The 18293-nt window shown below is 41.3% G+C and overlaps 1 protein-coding gene across 1 annotated transcript in view; it reads right to left on the bottom strand.

Annotated features, from left to right (window-relative positions):
* LRPPRC (leucine rich pentatricopeptide repeat containing) overlaps window positions 1–18293 on the bottom strand; it is a 1486422-nt gene that overhangs the window by 1420746 nt on the left and 47383 nt on the right. The gene's annotated exons all lie outside the window — the stretch shown is intronic.

Below are 18293 nucleotides of genomic sequence, written 5' to 3'. Positions count from 1 at the left end.
AGTTTGATCTAGTTATGGACATAGAACTCAAAATGGTGCCTATCAATAAAAGCTGTTTTCTGTTTTTTGGGCCCCCCCATCACCCTTCCCATTCTTTTAGCCATAAGCACTTTATAAGCATGGTTTAGAATCGAAATGGGCCTATATAAAAAGCTGTATCTGATGGGTCGTTTCCCATCTTTAGGTACTGTAGCCACCACAGCTTTCTTCCAGGATGTTAGTGCTTCTCCTCCTTTTAAGCACTGTTATATAGAGCCTTCCAGATCTTTATCACTTTTGTCCCTCCTAGCTTCCAAACATCCACAGGAATAGCATCTACTCCTGGAAACTTTCCTGTAGATTGGTTATACATCACCATTTTTATTTCATTTCCTCCTGTCCTAACAATTAGTAATTGTGCCTCATCTACCTCTAACCTTGGCATACTTAATTCTTAAATAAACATTTCCATTTGTACTTTTTCTTAGTTTCCAAATTTCTCAGATGATTTCTGAAATACTTCTAATACCTTTACAGGATTTCTGGTTATTTTCCTTGTTATAGGCTCCTTAAGCTCGGCAACAACCCTGTCTACTTACTATTGTCTGAGCCATTACACAAAGCTTTTGTGCTGTGGCGTTATCAAAAACAGTAGCATAGACCAGTTTTTGTACCTTTGGGGGTAATAAGTAAATTCTCTCCGAGCTCCTGCTACTAAATCTGCATCTTCTATATCAAATACTTTTGCAAATTTCTTCAAATATCTACCCTCGTTATATTTTCCTTTCTAGCCCCCTCCCCCCCAGATATCCTCACTGTTGTAAATCAAATTCCACTCCCCACCTATAATATTCCCCGCTGAAATCTGGATTTCTCCCAGATTTTCCTTAACCTCCATTGTAGCAGTTTTAGGTGGAAATATAAATACATGACTGCATAACACCCCTCTCTTGTCAGTAGCCAATTACTACTACAAATCTATTAATATTTTTCCAATTCAATCACTATAGGAGCTCCTCTAGCAATTAATATTAAGTACTCCCCTTGTCCTTTGTCCCATATAGCCCAATGAATAACCACCAAGAAATCCTTTATCAAATTCACATACTCTGTTCTTAAGAAATGCAAAGTGCAAATAGTTATGCTACAGAAGACACATTTCTAAATACAGTTTACTACTCTATTATTGTATATATCCTTGAGACCATTAACATTCAAAGATAATATGGAAAGTGTTACCATTATGACAAGCTATTACTCCCACCTGTTATGTACAACAGCCTTTTAATGTCTAGTTTTAACTTTTGTGTTACATGCATACACTGTTTGTCATATTGAGTTTTATACAGTTTCTTGTCATACCCATTTCAACCTATGCCACATCTTACCGTACTTTGTTTTAATGAAAACCTACAAAAAAACAAAAACAAAAAAAACAAAAAAAAAATCATAACCTATTAACTTAATGTAAACACAAAAACTATGTACATTTTCAAACAATGAAGTTTAACCCTCCAAATAGGAACATCTGTCCCAGACAAAAATAGCCACACTCACAGGCTTCAACCAACCTACAATGAGGGTTATAACATGCTAAGAAGCATGGTACAGCCTGTGTTTTACCTACACCAAGTGCTGTCAGTGTTTGTCTTATCTTTATTCCTCTCCCAGATGCAAAAACAACTTGAATGTTTTATTTTCAGAAAGGATTATCTTTTTAGCCATTATGGAAAAAAAGTATTCCGTTTTTTTTTTTTTTTTTACTATATCCTTATCAGATTGTCTCCATTGAAAACACTAGAACCAAATACACAGTTAACTCCAGCTACAAGCTTCTCATGTTGCACTGTAAACATTTATTTGCTAAAGGAAAACTTGTCATTGCTGTCAATGTTTTTTTATTTACTTGCTTCCACTTAACTTGTTAGATCAAGCCAAGCGCTTTAATCCAGTCATTCTCGTATGCAAAAGCTAGAAAAAGCATATCAGTTTTACTTATATCATGTTCTTTATACTTTTTCAACCCATCTGTCACCTCAGTGACCTAAGATTGCATCCTATTATCTTAAACACGTTTTTGTCGAGACTCTCTTCTCTTTTTACATTGCAGTGCTTACATTTCTTAAAACAAAACAAGGAAGGAAGGAAAAAGGGGCAACTGTTTAGTTTGGCATCCCTATATAACACAAAAATAAATGAAAATGCTTTACTATATAACATGCAGTACAGGTCATGTTTTACAAAAATATTGTTAAGAACAAACTTACCTCTGTCCTTCTTCCCCCTCTCCTTAATGTTCTTCCAGACATTAATGACATGAAATAGGGCATATGCTTTGGAGTCCCCCACAAGTTAAAAGTCAAAATTCACAAATGTGGCTGAGGATTTCTAATCCCACATTTACTCAGTCTCACTATTAAATTAATTAACTATTAACCTCATAAACAAGTTAATAAGCACAATGGTCCAACCGGTCCCACAACTTGATCACTTTATTACACAAGAGAATTCACATTAACGCTGCCAGTATTACACTTGTCCACTAGATGGTGTCATGACGCACTAAGTTAATATGCATTTTATTCAAGTTAAAATGTTTCATTTGTGAATTATGAAATTATAGGAGTGTTTTTATTTAATGTTCATTTAATGATTTTATTAAAGTTTAAATATGTATATTTAATTGTATGTGATATTTTAAATTAATTACCTGTTCCTATATACATTTTATACAAAAGGGTTAAAGATTTCATACATCTCATTAATAGAGTGCTTTATTTCATTGGACATTATTTAATTGAAAGTTATTTAAAAATACGGGCTAGGTTAGTTTAGCATACTCATCTGAAGAAGTTGTGGGGACGAAAACGTATTTGTAATACTGGTAGCGTTAATGTGAATTCTCTTGTGTAATAAAGTGATCGAGTTTTGGGACCGGATGGACCATTGTGCTTATTAACTTGTTTATTACTTACTTTTGGCACTTTCCGTTTTTTTCTGGTTTTTGAACTATTAATCTCACCTTTATACTTTTCCCTTAGGGCCTTTACAAAGTGCTACAGACTGCAATTAGATGCTGTAACACAGAACTTGTTCCTTCTTTCTTTAGTTATCAGTTCCAGGCCCAGTTCCCCCTCCCCAATAACTTGCTGCCCAAATAGCTTTGGTTAAACTTCCCCACCAAATACTACTTAACTGGAATACTGAAGTTTAGTTGCACCAACTGTATACTAATAGAAAAACAAAAGAACCAAACTAAAGAAACTAAAATAAAATGAAGTGGCTTACTTATTCCGCTCGGGCTTACTCTGCCCCCTACCCTACCCTCCCCTCATTCCCACCTAACCCCTGATCACTTACACATTTATACTAACTGCAACTCCTCCCCATAATCACCACCATCCAGTAAACTCACACCTACTTAACTCTATTCTTAAAACACCAACATCATGGCTATTTCCATATCCTCCTGTAGGTGTCCTCTAAACACAGTACACCCTAGCACACTTTCAACTCCACTATTACTATATTTTACATTGTCCTTAATCTCTTCTGTCTATGCTATTAACCCCTGCTTCTATACTTAATTTCTCTTACCACTATAAAGCTGCACTATGCTTTCCCACTTTCACCATATCTTCTTAACATCACTAACCACCTTACTGTGCTTACTATTGCAAGCCACCTCTTCAAGCATACACCAATAGCAGCACCAATAAGAACATTCAGTCAGACCTTATATATGGGCATAAACATAGGCACACCCTCCTTAACTGATCATAACTATATATACATGCCTTACTAAAATTCCACTTCTTTCCTACATCCAAAAAATCTAATTTAACAACACACAAACTATCCAAGCACACTAACAAGGCCAGCTTTCGTCACAATCTCATAACCCACCACCTCCTCAAACTTTCCCAATGTGGAGATATTCACCCCAATCCTGGACCTACACAATCAGCCACCTCCCATCAATCAAAACGTTATTATTAATTACACTAAACATACATAGTATATGCAACAAAGAGAATGTCACTCCTGGCTAACACTCCACTGCCCAGATATAGTAGCAGTTACTGCGACCTGGCTAAAGCCATACATCCAAGGTTGTGAAATTGTCCCTCCAGGATACAACATTCTGAGAAATGACAGAACCTATAAAAAAAAGCTGGAGGTGTAGCATTAATCTACCGTACCAAAATTATCACTTACCCTCCCTCTCCAAACCTGTCCCATCCTTTAATAATCCAGAAACACTCTTAGCATCCATGCATATAAATAACACTAAATTACTATGTATTGGAGTAATTTATGTACCTCCTGGCCAAAACATTCCAATTCTCGAAGATTTTCTCTCCTGGACTTCCATGAATAATCACAAACAAAACTATCATTGTGTGCAACACACACAGCAACTGGCAAAATATGATCTCCATTCCCCCAACAAATAGCATAAACCTCCAGAGTTTCACACAACTTATCACCAGCCCTACAAGAATGCAAAACAACCAAATTAGGCATTAACCGAGACTGGATTCTAGTAAATGATCACCTTAAAAATACTCCAATTCTAATACTCTTCCAAATGTCCTAAGTGACCACTCACCAGCTTATACCTACAGAACTCTTCCTCGTGTGCCTAAACCCCACACCTGTAAAAACATCAAGAAACTTAACCAAATTCAACCAAAACCTATTTAACAGTATCCTAAAATGCCATAAACTGGACCCCATCGAAAACATTACCACTGGAAGATGCTTTAAGTCATTTCAATAAAATTTTGTTAGATACCCTCAACAGCTTAACTACTCTATGAACCAAAAGGACAAAAATAAACCATGCACCTTCTCTTACAAAATCCACTAAACAAATATTACTAAAACTACATAAAGTGCCTGGAAAGACTGGCAAAGAAATAAAAATGAAACCAACCAATTAAAATACAAGCAGCTACGTAACAAGGCAACACAACTAGTCATTGCCGACAAAAAAATAAAAAAACTGCCAAGCCAACAACCCTAGAAAATTATGGAATTATGGTAATCTATTTCAGTTCTCCTTATTCCTGGGACATCTCAAAACCAATCACCAGTCCCAGATAATGAGAAAACGCCAATAGCTGACATTTTAACTCCCACTTTATAACAAGTATAGTAAAACTTGTAAACCTTTTCACACCTAAGAACTCCAATCACTCAGACAATATAACCCAAACAGACACTGACAGCTACCCCAGTAAACCCCCCCCTTTTTGCCACCACACCTTTACAGATAGGCCCACAATCACCATTTTCTCTCTACCATCTGTACTTACCTCACTTATACACAAACGTCTTACTAAAATTACAACCTTGCTCCATCTCTGCTGACAATCTTCCATCAGAATACCCAAAGCTCGCTGCCGATGCAATAGCCTACCCAGTTAGTACACTAATTAGTAGGTCCATCTCTGAATCCAACATCCCCAATGTCTGGGGGAAAAATCTACCATTCCCTTACACACAAGTGGAAAAAACAGCAAATTACTTTAAAGTATCAACCCATCTCACACTTATCAAGTGATTTAGAAAGAGGGGAGAGAATATACACTTACAACCAATAAAGTTTCTCATAGACAACAGTCGTCTTTTCTCCCACTCAACACAATTTTCAGCCAACACACAGCACTGCCACAACACTGCTATCTTTCACAGATACTGTGAACAAAGCTATGGACACAGGCCAGTTAACATAAGTAATCCTACTTGACTTATTACAGGCCTTTGATACATAAGCTTTTACAACAACTTGCTACATTAGGATACTCTCAAACTACCAAAAGTGGTTCTTCAACAGGCAACAATGCCAAACTAGTCTATCTGAATACCAAATAAATAGTATTGAAGTCCCCCAGGGGAACATTCTTGGACCCTTGCTCTTCAACATACTCATTAACCTTCATACTGCCTCCCTTCAAGACACACATCCAATATGTCGATGATTCTATTATCTCTACTTCAAATAACCCTCAGTATCTCTTAAAAATTAAAGATACATTCACTTCTATCGAAACCTGGCTAAATGACGCACAACTACTACTAAACCCAAATAAAACTATACTCCTATTGTTTTCAGTAAAGCCATTCACACACAAGTTCAAAATGTATTCACAGAATAAAACCCAAACTGAAATTGTAACACAGGCAAAATTACTAGGTATCACTACACTCAAACTTACCTTCGAACATATACTTGATACAATTAAAAAAAAACACATTAAACTCTGAAAACTATACAGACACTAACAGTTCATGGATGCCTCAACCAAAATAACAACACTTACAAATACCTTCCTACTCCCTTCTCTCCTTTCTGGGGCCCCTATAGTCACTAACCTCCATACATCCTAAAGAACAAACTCCAATCACAAAGTTGCCAAATTTGCAACTGGTGTACCCAATTGTACATAACACTGCTATATCCTTAAACTAAACTGGTTAGAATTCCCCCAATACCTGAATTTTGTGCAACAACCTCTAACTCACAAAACAATTTATAAATCTGATATCTGCCTCACCTTAAAGCCCATCTTACAGCCTTATACCCCTCCCAGAAATCTCCATTACACTAAAAAGCTACTGTTAAAAGTACATAAACCTACTAAAAAGAGCTAGCCACAGCCTCTACGCCTATGCCATAGCAAAACTACAGCATGCCTTACCTCTAGATATTACTGCCATTGAATCCTTTAAGACCTACAAACTTACACGGAAAGAACACTACCTCAACTCCCACATCTGCTCGTGCTCCTAAGCAAAGACTATCCCCAGGATTCATGAAGCTTGCGCCAGGTGCAGGCGTAGCGTCGGCGATCTAACACCAAATATGGCCGCAGAGCGATTCAGGTATGACCTGTTTCCACGTGCACTACCTGCGTACGCTACGCCTGCACAACTCCTAAGCCTTGTATGCTAATTACCTCATGTGCAGCAGTGTAGCATGCAAATGAAGGTATGTAGCGATTCAGGAAGTGGTGTAGTGTAAGCAAGCAGAAATGTAAACTGTAGAAAACGGTTTATATTTTTGCAAACAAAATCGGAGCCATGACAGCCGACCAAACACATGTATTATAATGGTAATATATGCCAGTGGCTAAGTATATAACCATTGGCATTAAAAAAAAAAAAAAAAAAAAAAAAATGTACAAAATATAAAATTAACATTTAATATATATAGTTGCACTATTGCGACATGAAAGCGCAGGGCAGCGGTGCACAAAAAGGATTGCAAGGAATATATAAAAATATAGAATAAAACCGCAATGAAATGCATATCACGATTTCCCCATAACAGTCAATGGCAGGCATGCTACACTATACTCATGGAGGAAGGGCTGCTAAGGGGCAGTGACAGTGTTATGCGCAGTAGCTAGGAATTAGTAGGCAATGCCATGCAAATGAGAGGAGCAAAAGTGAATCGCAGATTTCCCGCTGGTGTAAGGATGCACAAAACAGCATAGCGTTATAACACCGAGGTGAGCCTTTAAGATAAAGATGACATCAAGAAAGGGGTGTGTCGCCATTGCTGTAAGTACACTGGAGCATTGCTAAACCGGTCTGCCCCTAGCTAGGCAGAGCTGCAGGATAGGGGTGTGCTGAATTGTCCATAGTTATGCTTAGATGAGAGTACACAAGGTAACAGAGTATGCATGTGAACAGAGATGAAAAACGCGAGTAAACCTGGTAAACGGGTATGCGCATCGCGCACTGCAGCTGAAACAGGAAGGATACAGGAAAGAAATAAGGAAATGCTGCAGCAGTGAAATTGGAGTACAAATGACTAATTAACACCTAGGAGCCTACAGTGGGCCATTGATAACAGCTAAAAAGGCTGCAAGCAGCTACCTGCAGAACAGGGAAGGGGAGGGGCTGTACTGCAAAGAAAACAGCAAAGTGTCAAAGCAGAACAAAGGCGACATGCAGTATATCAGCTACAAGGCACAATTCGCCATGACTGGGTAGGGAAAGTACAAAACAAGAAAGATGGCAGGTGGATGCATGCCTGATAATGGGAGGGGATCCAGGTCTAAAAGTGAATTAAAGGGCAACAGAGTAATCAATGCAGGCAAGTAGATCTCCACAGTAAAGGCCCCACACTTGCAGTACTCATTGCAAAACCCATAATTAAGACACGCAGCAGCTGGAATAGTTCATACACACCCACTTATATCAGCAGCATCCATAGCACAATACTATAAAGTTTGAAAGCACCTCACACACATTTGTGCATTCCCATACACTATACAGACAGGGAACTTTTATTATGTACATGTTAGAGGCCGCCATAGCTTTCATCCACCAGCATGTATTGGAGACTGAAGGTGTTGTGGAGGATGATGCAAACGACCACCTCAGGCATCGTAAGAGGAGGAGAGTGTTCAGACCCAGGCTAACCTACCAGGGGCTACATGACCTGGAAATAGTAGAGCATTACAGGGTGGAGAGGGACACCATACAGCAACTTGTGAAGCTGTGCCAGCTACGCCTCAGAGCCAGAACAAACAGAGGGGAACCCATCCCAGTGGATACGAAGGTATGTGTAAAGCCTGAGAATACAAGCTACAGGTACCTTTCAAAGACCAACTGGGGATAACATGGGTATCTCACAGGCATCAGCATCCAGGATACTACACCAGTTCCTGGATGCCATGTTACTACATGCCAATGAGTACATATACTTCCCCCAAACGCAGGAGGAGTTGGCCAGCAATATGCGCCTCTTCCACCGTGTGGCAGAATACCCGGAGGTACTGGGTGCAATAGACTGCACGCACATACACATCAAGTTGCCACCCGGTGAGCAGGGAAGGCACTACATAAACTGCAAGGGATATCCCTCCATCAACTGCCAGGTCGTGCACAATGCCCAGAGCATTATCATGGATGTGTGTGCTGGCAGCCCCGGAAGCTATCACGACTCCCACATCTGGCATGCCTCACAGCTGTATCTGTTATTTGCCAGGGGGGACATCCCAAATGGCCACCTGGTGAGGGATGCTGGCTAAACACTGGAACCGTGGATGATGACTCCCATCAGAAATGCACACACACCCATGCAGGAATGCCATAATCAGGCACACGCACAAACTAGAAACATCATAGAGCGTGTGTTTGGGATGCTGAGATCACGGTTCTATTTCTTGGACATGTCTGGTGGAGCCTTGCAGTACCCTCCAGGCACATGTGCCGACATCTTCATAGTGTGTGCCTTGCTACACAATATGGTCCTGCGGAAACAGCTGCAGCAGGGACAGAATGATGAAGGCCTTCACAGCCCACCACCATTGCCATGGGCCCCACAGGCACAGAGGTACTCAGACCACGAACAACCTGAGCCAACCCCAGTAGGCAGACGGAGGCGTGCCCATTATGCCCATGCCTTTGCAAAGAGGGAATGTATAGCGCACACACTGACAGTATAGGCACCTGGGGACTGACACCTTTCTCCACCTGCACACACAGTAAAAAATGGATGGCACACACACAATACTACCTGTAAATTGTCATGTATAGGCAGTCTACTGTGTGCATCCAACATAGGCAGTTCTCAACTATTGCACACACAACAGCCAGTGGCACAAGGTAAGTCAACACCTGAATAGTAAACTAAGCTATCAGCATACGCAGATATTGTATGTATAGATTCATAGGTAGGTACTTGGCCAACTGCCAGAGGCCATTCATAAGGCCAGCCAAAATGTGTCAGCATTGACACCCCATTGTGTCATTAACTGTCCCTCTGTGGAGGGGAACCAATGGCGGGATCCCTGGGGTGCATCTGTTCCCCATCCACCCTTCAAGGTTTCTCTTGCAGAGTGTTAGTGAGGGGCTCTGTAAAATGTAGTTAGGGATGTTGTTCCAAAGTATGGGGAGTGTCTGTGACAGGAAGCTGTCCCTCCAGCATCTTTCGGTTACTGTTGTGGCAAGATCAGCTCACTACAGTGTGTGGCTCACTGTGACTTGGATTCCCATAGGTGGAGCATATCCATCAAGCCAGAGTTCGACATGGCTGCGTTGGTCAGTGGAGATAATTTCTGGGTAAACGAGATGCCACTGAGTAAAGCAGGAATTTATTCAGTCTGGCTGCATAGGCCATATGTTGGAGGCCGGTATTCCCCTTGGTGAGGTACATTCCTGGACCCCCCCCCAGCTGTTGGACGTGTCCTCTGAGGTACATTATTGATGAGTGATGACTAATGGGGCACTATAACCCCAGTATGTCTAGATAGGAATCCTTTAGTAGTCAAATAGCTTACACAGAAGGATGTCCTAACTACTGTGGAGATAGGATTGTCACAGGGGAGCTCACTATCTACCTTAGTCCCCAGATACCCCATTACCTCGTCTGTATTAAAGTGGCTGCCACTCATGTGTTAATATGTGGGTGCCAACTCCACAATGGAACGACCATGCAGTTAGTGGCACTTGGCTGGAGGCCGTGTCATTGGCACCCTGTGACGTTCTCTGTGAGGCCCCTTGAGGGATGTCCGTGTCAGCGGGACTATCAGACATGGCTCCCAGTTTGCAGTCATTGCCAAACATGGTCTGCCGTAGTCCACCTGTGTTTGCCTGTACATCTGAGATGTATATGCCAAACAGTAGGGCTCCCAGGACTGAGTCCTGTGGGACACCAGTTGCGACTGTTCAAGAATTGTACCTGGAGACTGCTAGTCGTACCATGTGGGTTGTGTGTGTAAGCCCATTGGCAACCCAACCTGTGATGTATGGGTGAATGTACAGGCTGGTGTGTTTATCAATAATACCAGAGTGGGGCATGGTGTCAAAAACCTTGGTGAGGTCCAGGTAGTGTGTGTGAACCACCTTCCTGTCATCTAACGTCTTGGTGACCATATGCAAGACGTAAAACAGGTTCAATAGGCATGAACTGTAGTCAACCAAGCTGACCTGGGTTGGGTCACGTGTCCGAAGGTTACCAACGTCATTGTTAATGAATGCCATGAGGATGCAAACCATACCACTGCAGACCAGGCTAGTCAGGCTTATGGGGTGGTAGTTACCATGGTCAGTTGTGATTTCCCCATGATGGAGTGGAATAACCATTGCCATGCGCCATTGTATGGGCATGTAGCCTGTGGAGAGGCTGCAGTAGGAATGCTTAATTATGTGGGGGGAAGGTTGTCATGTACAGTTTGCAAGATGCAGTCTGGGTCAACATCTGCCTCCATTGACGCTGTGTTCTGCTGTTAGAGAGGGCCATTTCCACCTGTGTGTCTCTGATGGTTGGGATACTGTACCTTACGGTAGCAGTGTTGTGGGCTCTTTAGGGGGTGAAGTATGCACCGAATGTATCTGCAAGGATGTTGGCGATATTAGTAGGGTCAGCATATTTTGCGCTATATTTCACTGGCACAGTGCAAATCTGTGTCTCACCACGCAGATCCTTGACGTAGCCAAAGGCGGCTTTGTGGTTATCTTTCAAATCCTTTCGTATTCTCCTGCTGATGTTACCTTGGATAATGTCATGAGTGCCCTATGTATCATACTAATAATGGTCATGGATGTCTGCCCTTCGTGGGATTTGCTGTGTGTCTGGAACACAGTCCTACATCTGTAGTATAGCCTGTTTATTGCAGAGGTCCACCAGACCGGTGTCCTTGTCTAGGAGGAGTGAGTCTTGGTTTACTAGCGATGGCACGATCCATACATCCGTGTAGGTGCTTATACACTGCATTTGTAAATATGTCTGCATCTGGAGCAGTGTTTGCCCTTAGCATGGGGGCTGTGAAACCCCCACCCCTGTCACTAGTAGTGTAAATGTAGCTGTAGGAAAAGGTATACACTGTGGTATCCATGGGTGGGGGAGATGCTAGGGTGTGGAAACAGTGAATAGTTCATGGTCAGATCTAACCAGTGACCAGTTAACCTCCACTGTGGTGCACCTGTTGCCCATGTTGGTGTTGACCACATATAGTAGATTCCACCCCACGTTAGGGAGGTTACCACCTGATACAGGGCATTTGAGGTGATACATTCCAGGAAGAGCTGGTCCCGGAAGTAACTGAGTACATTTCCCAATTAATGGTATGGTAGTTGACATCGACCAATGCCAGGGTGTGTGTTAGGACTGTCATGTTCTCCACTGTCTCCAGGTAGGTGGAGTGGAGGTCCTGGGTCATGGAGGGTGATCCATAGCAGGCCTCATTCCACATTGCTGCTGTGGCTGATGTTAGCTGCACATGGATGATCACAGAGGTATCACGCTGCCTCACTAACCTGGAGGTGTAGATATCCCTGATGAATACGGATACAGCCCATGTCTGTCAGTCCATGTTCCGTGGCTGAAATATGTGGTATGGGTTGTAGTCTGGTAGTGCTGGTGTGCTGTCAGGAGCCTTAAGACAGATTGCAGTTAATGCACACATGTTGATTTTGTCCATCCTGAGGAGTGCTGTGAGTGCATGCATGTTGTGATCACAACCGCTGGTGTTGAGTAGCATAAACCACATTGAATCTGCTACTGTGCTATTTACGGAGCTGGTATTCACCTTCAGGACTCTCCTAAATAAAGCACCATGGGGGTGCCAATAGCCTTGGCCAGTATTCCAAAGTGTATGGCAGACACATAGGCCGGTATGGTATCATTGCATGCATGTTCCCCATCTGTGCTTGATTTTCATCTCACCTGTAGGTAACTTAGTGGTAAGCAATAGAAAGCCTTAACCTTATACAAGTCTTCTAGCTTCCAAGATAGGCATTTGGAGTGACCAAGTATCAGTGTTCTGTATGTTCATGCTGTACTCAACTGTTTTCTGACTACATGGTGAGTTCACACTGTATATTGTGATCTGAAGGTCTGTTTTATTCCCATATTATGGCTGTGATGGCCTGCACATTAGAGGTGCACAGATAGCCTACTATCTATATGCCCAAGGGCAATTAGAAGCATAGCAACAGTGTGTTGGCCTTCCCTGCACCATTGATGAAGTAACGTGAGCCTCTGTCAAGCATAGCCAATGAAGCAATTCCAGGCAGAGTTGCAGGAAGCTGTTGGAAGACTGGGGTTGTAGAGGGTGATAGGGGCACTTAGTGATCTAAAGAGGGCATGTTAATGTGGCAATTCAACACCATTCCATTCCCACAACAGGTCTTGCAGCTATCAAACTGGACAGGCTCCCCACCCCCAGGCTGTATGGTTCTGGGACACATGATCCCAGGGGTGTATAGTCTGTCAGCCATTCACACAACAAGGTTTCCCTTGGTGTGTGTCAGTGAGGGGCTATGCCTAATGTAGTTAGGAATGTAATGTATTGTCTCACAGTACTTTTGTTATATGTTATGTCAAGAGTTTGTGAAGCTCAGTGAGTTTGGGGGCTCCCGCCCTTTGCTTAGCCTAGCTTACACATAGAAATCATCTAAATAGGAAACAGGCGGAAGCAACGTTAATGTCAACAGTGTAATGGTTACAGCAGCCGCATAGTATCCGTGTATTCGAGGTTACAACCCCAATAAAGGCAGGGATGTTTATCATGTGCAAAAGTATACCTTAACCACAGCTTGCATATATAGGTAGCAATAGTCTGTATAATAAACATTCAAATCACCCATACAAACCCATGTGTGCAGGAGAGTACAGTCAACAGAGAATGTAATGTCATGATAGTACATAGTGAGATGTTATATCACTGACAGGCATATATCCAGAGTAGTTAGCGGATGTGGCCCTGTTTGCGCACACAGGTTACACGTCACAATGTTTAACTGTTTAACCGCTGCTATAATGTCTCACAAACACTGTTAAACATGCTTACAACTGCGTAAATGAGCCTTACTCTTCAGTAAAAAACATTCGTAAAGTATCAAAGGTGTCAAACCCTAGACCATGCACACTATAGTCATGGGACATACCACTAAGCCATCAGAGGTGTACACGTTTCATGGTCGTGACACTACACCTTATACAATATGCATTTCACTGTAATGATCACAAATGGGACAGTGGCCTTGTGAACATATGTACAGTACATTGTAATGTACTGTAGTTTGTGAACCAACACATTCCAGTCTACAGATGTATTACTGTTGCAAACTAATACGAAATGTATATATATATATATATATATATATATATATATATATATATATATATATATATATATATATATATATATATATATATATATATATATATATATATCAGTGATGTCTGCACATATATATATATATATATTATACAGTTACAGCAAGAACCATATATATAAGCATCTACGAACACACTTCGTGACATAGAAGCACTCCAAAGGAATTGGAGTGTACACAAAACACATGCAGCTCTGGTATCATAATAATTAATATTAACCTAAGTCACCAAGGGGGAGGAATGATGGGTAATGCAATCATGCATCAAGGAGGGCCTGGGTCGGATATCCAATAAGTGAACAGGAGGGGCATACATGGAGTATGGGGACAATATAAAAAAAAGACACAAAGCAAGAACCCTACTCATTCATAATACACCCTGTCATGTCACATTGCAACACCTAATTTCACAAACATATGAACATTAACATGTATTAGACATATGTACACCAACTGATTGTCACATATGTTTTCAGTAGTGAGGAATGTCTGTAGTACAATGTATATTCTAAAACACCATAACACTTGTGCATATCTCAGATGCCATAGTGCTAAGGTCAGTGACTGTGGTTTTCATGGTCCCGGGTTCAAGACCTAAAAGAGCTGCTAGGTTATCTTGAAGGCCAGAATAAGGGCTTTTGGATGCAGGTGGATTAAAGCACTCTTAAGCAGTTGTAAGTGGGTTTCCACGTGTTTGCTCGATGGTAAGCGGCGCTGCTATACGGTAAACTGAGAAGCGCTTCACACATTTAACCTTTGCTTAACGTCGCGCATGGGCAAACCTGCTCACAACCGTGTAAATGTGCGTTATTCACACTTTCACTACCAGTGCCTACTGAGAGGTAAAATAATAACACCTTCCAGGAGTAGAACCCACAACCATGTACTCCATCCTCCAATTAACCTAACACTAAGCTACCTGGGATGTACCTATCCCAGTTGTGTATGCAGACAGGTTAAAACACAAACGGGAGGAATGTGTTGAAATATATATATATATATATATATATATATATATATATATATATATACACATATACATATACAAATATACATACATACATATACATACACACATATATACACACACACACAGAGACATATTGATATATACAGGTCTACATATATATGTAGATATATAGATAAGTTAGAAACATCTACTCATCTATGGAGATACAGATAAACGTATGCAATAATGTATATATCTATATACACACACACATATATATATATATATATATATATATATATATATATATATATATATATCATACATATATGCACACATACATACATGTCTGTAGACAGCATCCTAAGTGGTCATATCTGAGTATAACATGGACCATAGCAATCACACATTTGCCTCCCCCAAACAATATGAACATAATATATGAAGAGTATATGCCAATAACGCTATTACAAATATGTTCCATGGACATAGTCATCAACACAGCTGCATTGACTGCAAACATCCATTACACAGACAGCTTTCATTTTGCTAATCTTTATTACATTCCGATGTATTGCCAAAAGGATTCAAGGACTAACGGTACCTGCATGCTATACAGGAAGCATTTAATAGTGCCTTAATGAATCAGCCTGCATTTACCATAGTATTAGTCCACTGAGAGATAGGTGTTCACATAGGGAAAGAACACCCACACACATACAGACGTTGTATAAAAGGGGTTCCTACACACCTGCATGTGCTATGTACACCCACCAACATCTACTCCACAACCGAAATAATTACATCAATACATACGGTCATACCATAACCAATTATGCAACTGCTGTAAAACATCTGCTGAAACCTTAACATACCTGGACACAGACACACTAACATGGCCCTATGTGAAATAGTTGCCGTTATACAATTGAGCAGCTGCTGATGTAACAGGGTTTGTATGAACTAATCCCATTTCAGAGGGTTGAAAGATTCATACACCAGGAAGTTTTACAGAGTACTAATTATAAGCATGCCTTGAGCTGGTCAAACAACCAGGCCAGACTGACACATATGCAGAAGTATTAGGTACAGACAAACCCTGCACAAGTAGCAATGTTCAGAAATATAACAGCAGTACTCTCATTTAGACCAACTCCTCTAGGCATTACACACAATATATTACTGTTTGTCTCAATACAACTGTTGCAATGGATTCCAAACAAAACCTCCAGGCTGTCTTCCTCACAAGTAAGGCAAAGGGACAATGCCCAAGTGGAGTACTCAATTATACTCCACTGTAGCCATGGTGTTGGCTAAGGCAGTAGCAGTGCAGCTGATGTGCATGTAATTAGCTACTTAGGAACACCAACTCGCCATCAGGATAGCACATTACTGATCTGCAACTATAAAAGGTTGCCTTATCACACATTCAAACCATCTGTATCTACCTGTAGGATAGTACAAAACACGGAAAGCCGAACCAAAAATGAGTAGTACACTAGTTAATAATACCTCCAATTACTAAGACGGTATGTATAACATGTAGTATGTCTGTGCATGTAGTATCTGTACTGTAAGAACTACAGTGTAATCAATGCATATAGTGGAAATAGCTATCTTGTAGCAATGTATTGTTGAGCAGTAGTAATGCTTGTAGTATTCTATGTGTGTACTGCTGTAGGTCACACGGCACACTCCACATACACCACAAGGGATGCTATGGGCTTGGAACCCACCATTTCGCTTCCAGCCACTGTCAGTGTCAGGACTGGTCCAACAAGTATGTGCTATAACATGATAGTAACAGTCGACATATGTACGGGTGTACAAGTAAGATGAACATGTTAAAGGTGGGCTTACCGTGCAAATATGGTGTGCATTGTGGGATACTGTGCCAATAACTGTGTAATGTGCAGTATTCTAGGCAGATCTGTATTCTATTCTACATAGCAGTTCTGATAGGTTATGCAAACAGTAGTTTTATCTATTGGCAATTACAATACTCAAATGACAGGATACATAGCATTAGTACTCATCTGACAGGTTAGTAGCATGATAGCAAAGATAATTGGAAGAGCCAGGTAACTATCCATGCACATAACACATGTAATATCAACCTCTCTACTACCGTTTGCAAGCAACAGCTGTGCATGTGTACATGTTATGCAAATGTGTAGTGACCCTTGTTACAGGGCTGGGCCAAATGGCTATGTGCACACCTACAAAGAGTGGATATTGAGAATACAGACACACTGGTTGAACTACCAGGTTTGTGTAGCCCAACCTAACAGCCGCCTGCTCATACTGTATGTAAGGTAGTGCACAGCACTGGTAATGAAACAGGTTGCACATTATCTTTAACTCCAGTGTAACATCTGCAGTAGGTGTGTAAGATGTAGGAGACAGCTGCCCATGTGTAACAGCCACATCATAGGTGATGGCTCACACTGATTATATCCTGATCATGTCGATAGTGGTATCAGAGCCTATTGATACACGACTCTGTTTGGGGAGTGGGAGTCTGTGCCCAACAGAGCTCATGGTCCTGGTGGATATGTGAATATATACCCAGAGAAGGAAACAGACCTTTAGACACATGCATCATCTGTAATCAACTAACAGGATGTGATGTGCTCCTCAGAGGAGGTTTGCTGCCAAGGGTAGATACACTGTTTCCGTAATAGCCAGTGTTGTCACGTCCATAACACAAATAATTACATGTGAGCATCACTGTCTGAAACATCTTCATAGGCAATACATAAACTAAAGACAGTACTTGGTGCTTGCAGTACTGACTGCTCATGCAGGAATGTCCACTAGTCAGCTACTGGTGTCTCCTGTCAGCTTTGTGCATGTTGCCATCCTGGGGGAATGTAATCTCTACGCCTTGTACACTGCTAGACCCACGTAACACCACACCCCACACATTGCCTGGGATGCAGCTACAGGGGTAAGCTGGACAGTCATGAGGTGTAGGTTAACACAAGCAGCTCATCAACACAACACATACCCTTACCAGAACACAGTAAGGACACCCACACACACTACCGGAAATCACACACATTCACAGACACGTCTAAGTATCTGGCCAAACAAGTGACCCCCCCAAGCAGGAAGAAACAGACACCGAAATACACAAACTGTATGACACAGTTTGCATAATTGTGCCACACCTCTGAACACGACTGGAAACATGCCCAACAGTACTCATTTGTGAGTGCAA

Source organism: Protopterus annectens, chromosome 1.part0, assembly GCF_019279795.1.
Source record: "Protopterus annectens isolate FY-2018-M chromosome 1.part0, PAN1.0, whole genome shotgun sequence".
NCBI lineage: Eukaryota > Metazoa > Chordata > Ceratodontiformes > Protopteridae > Protopterus > Protopterus annectens.
Note: the sequence above shows the minus strand (reverse complement) of the source record. Positions and strands in the feature narration are given on the sequence as shown.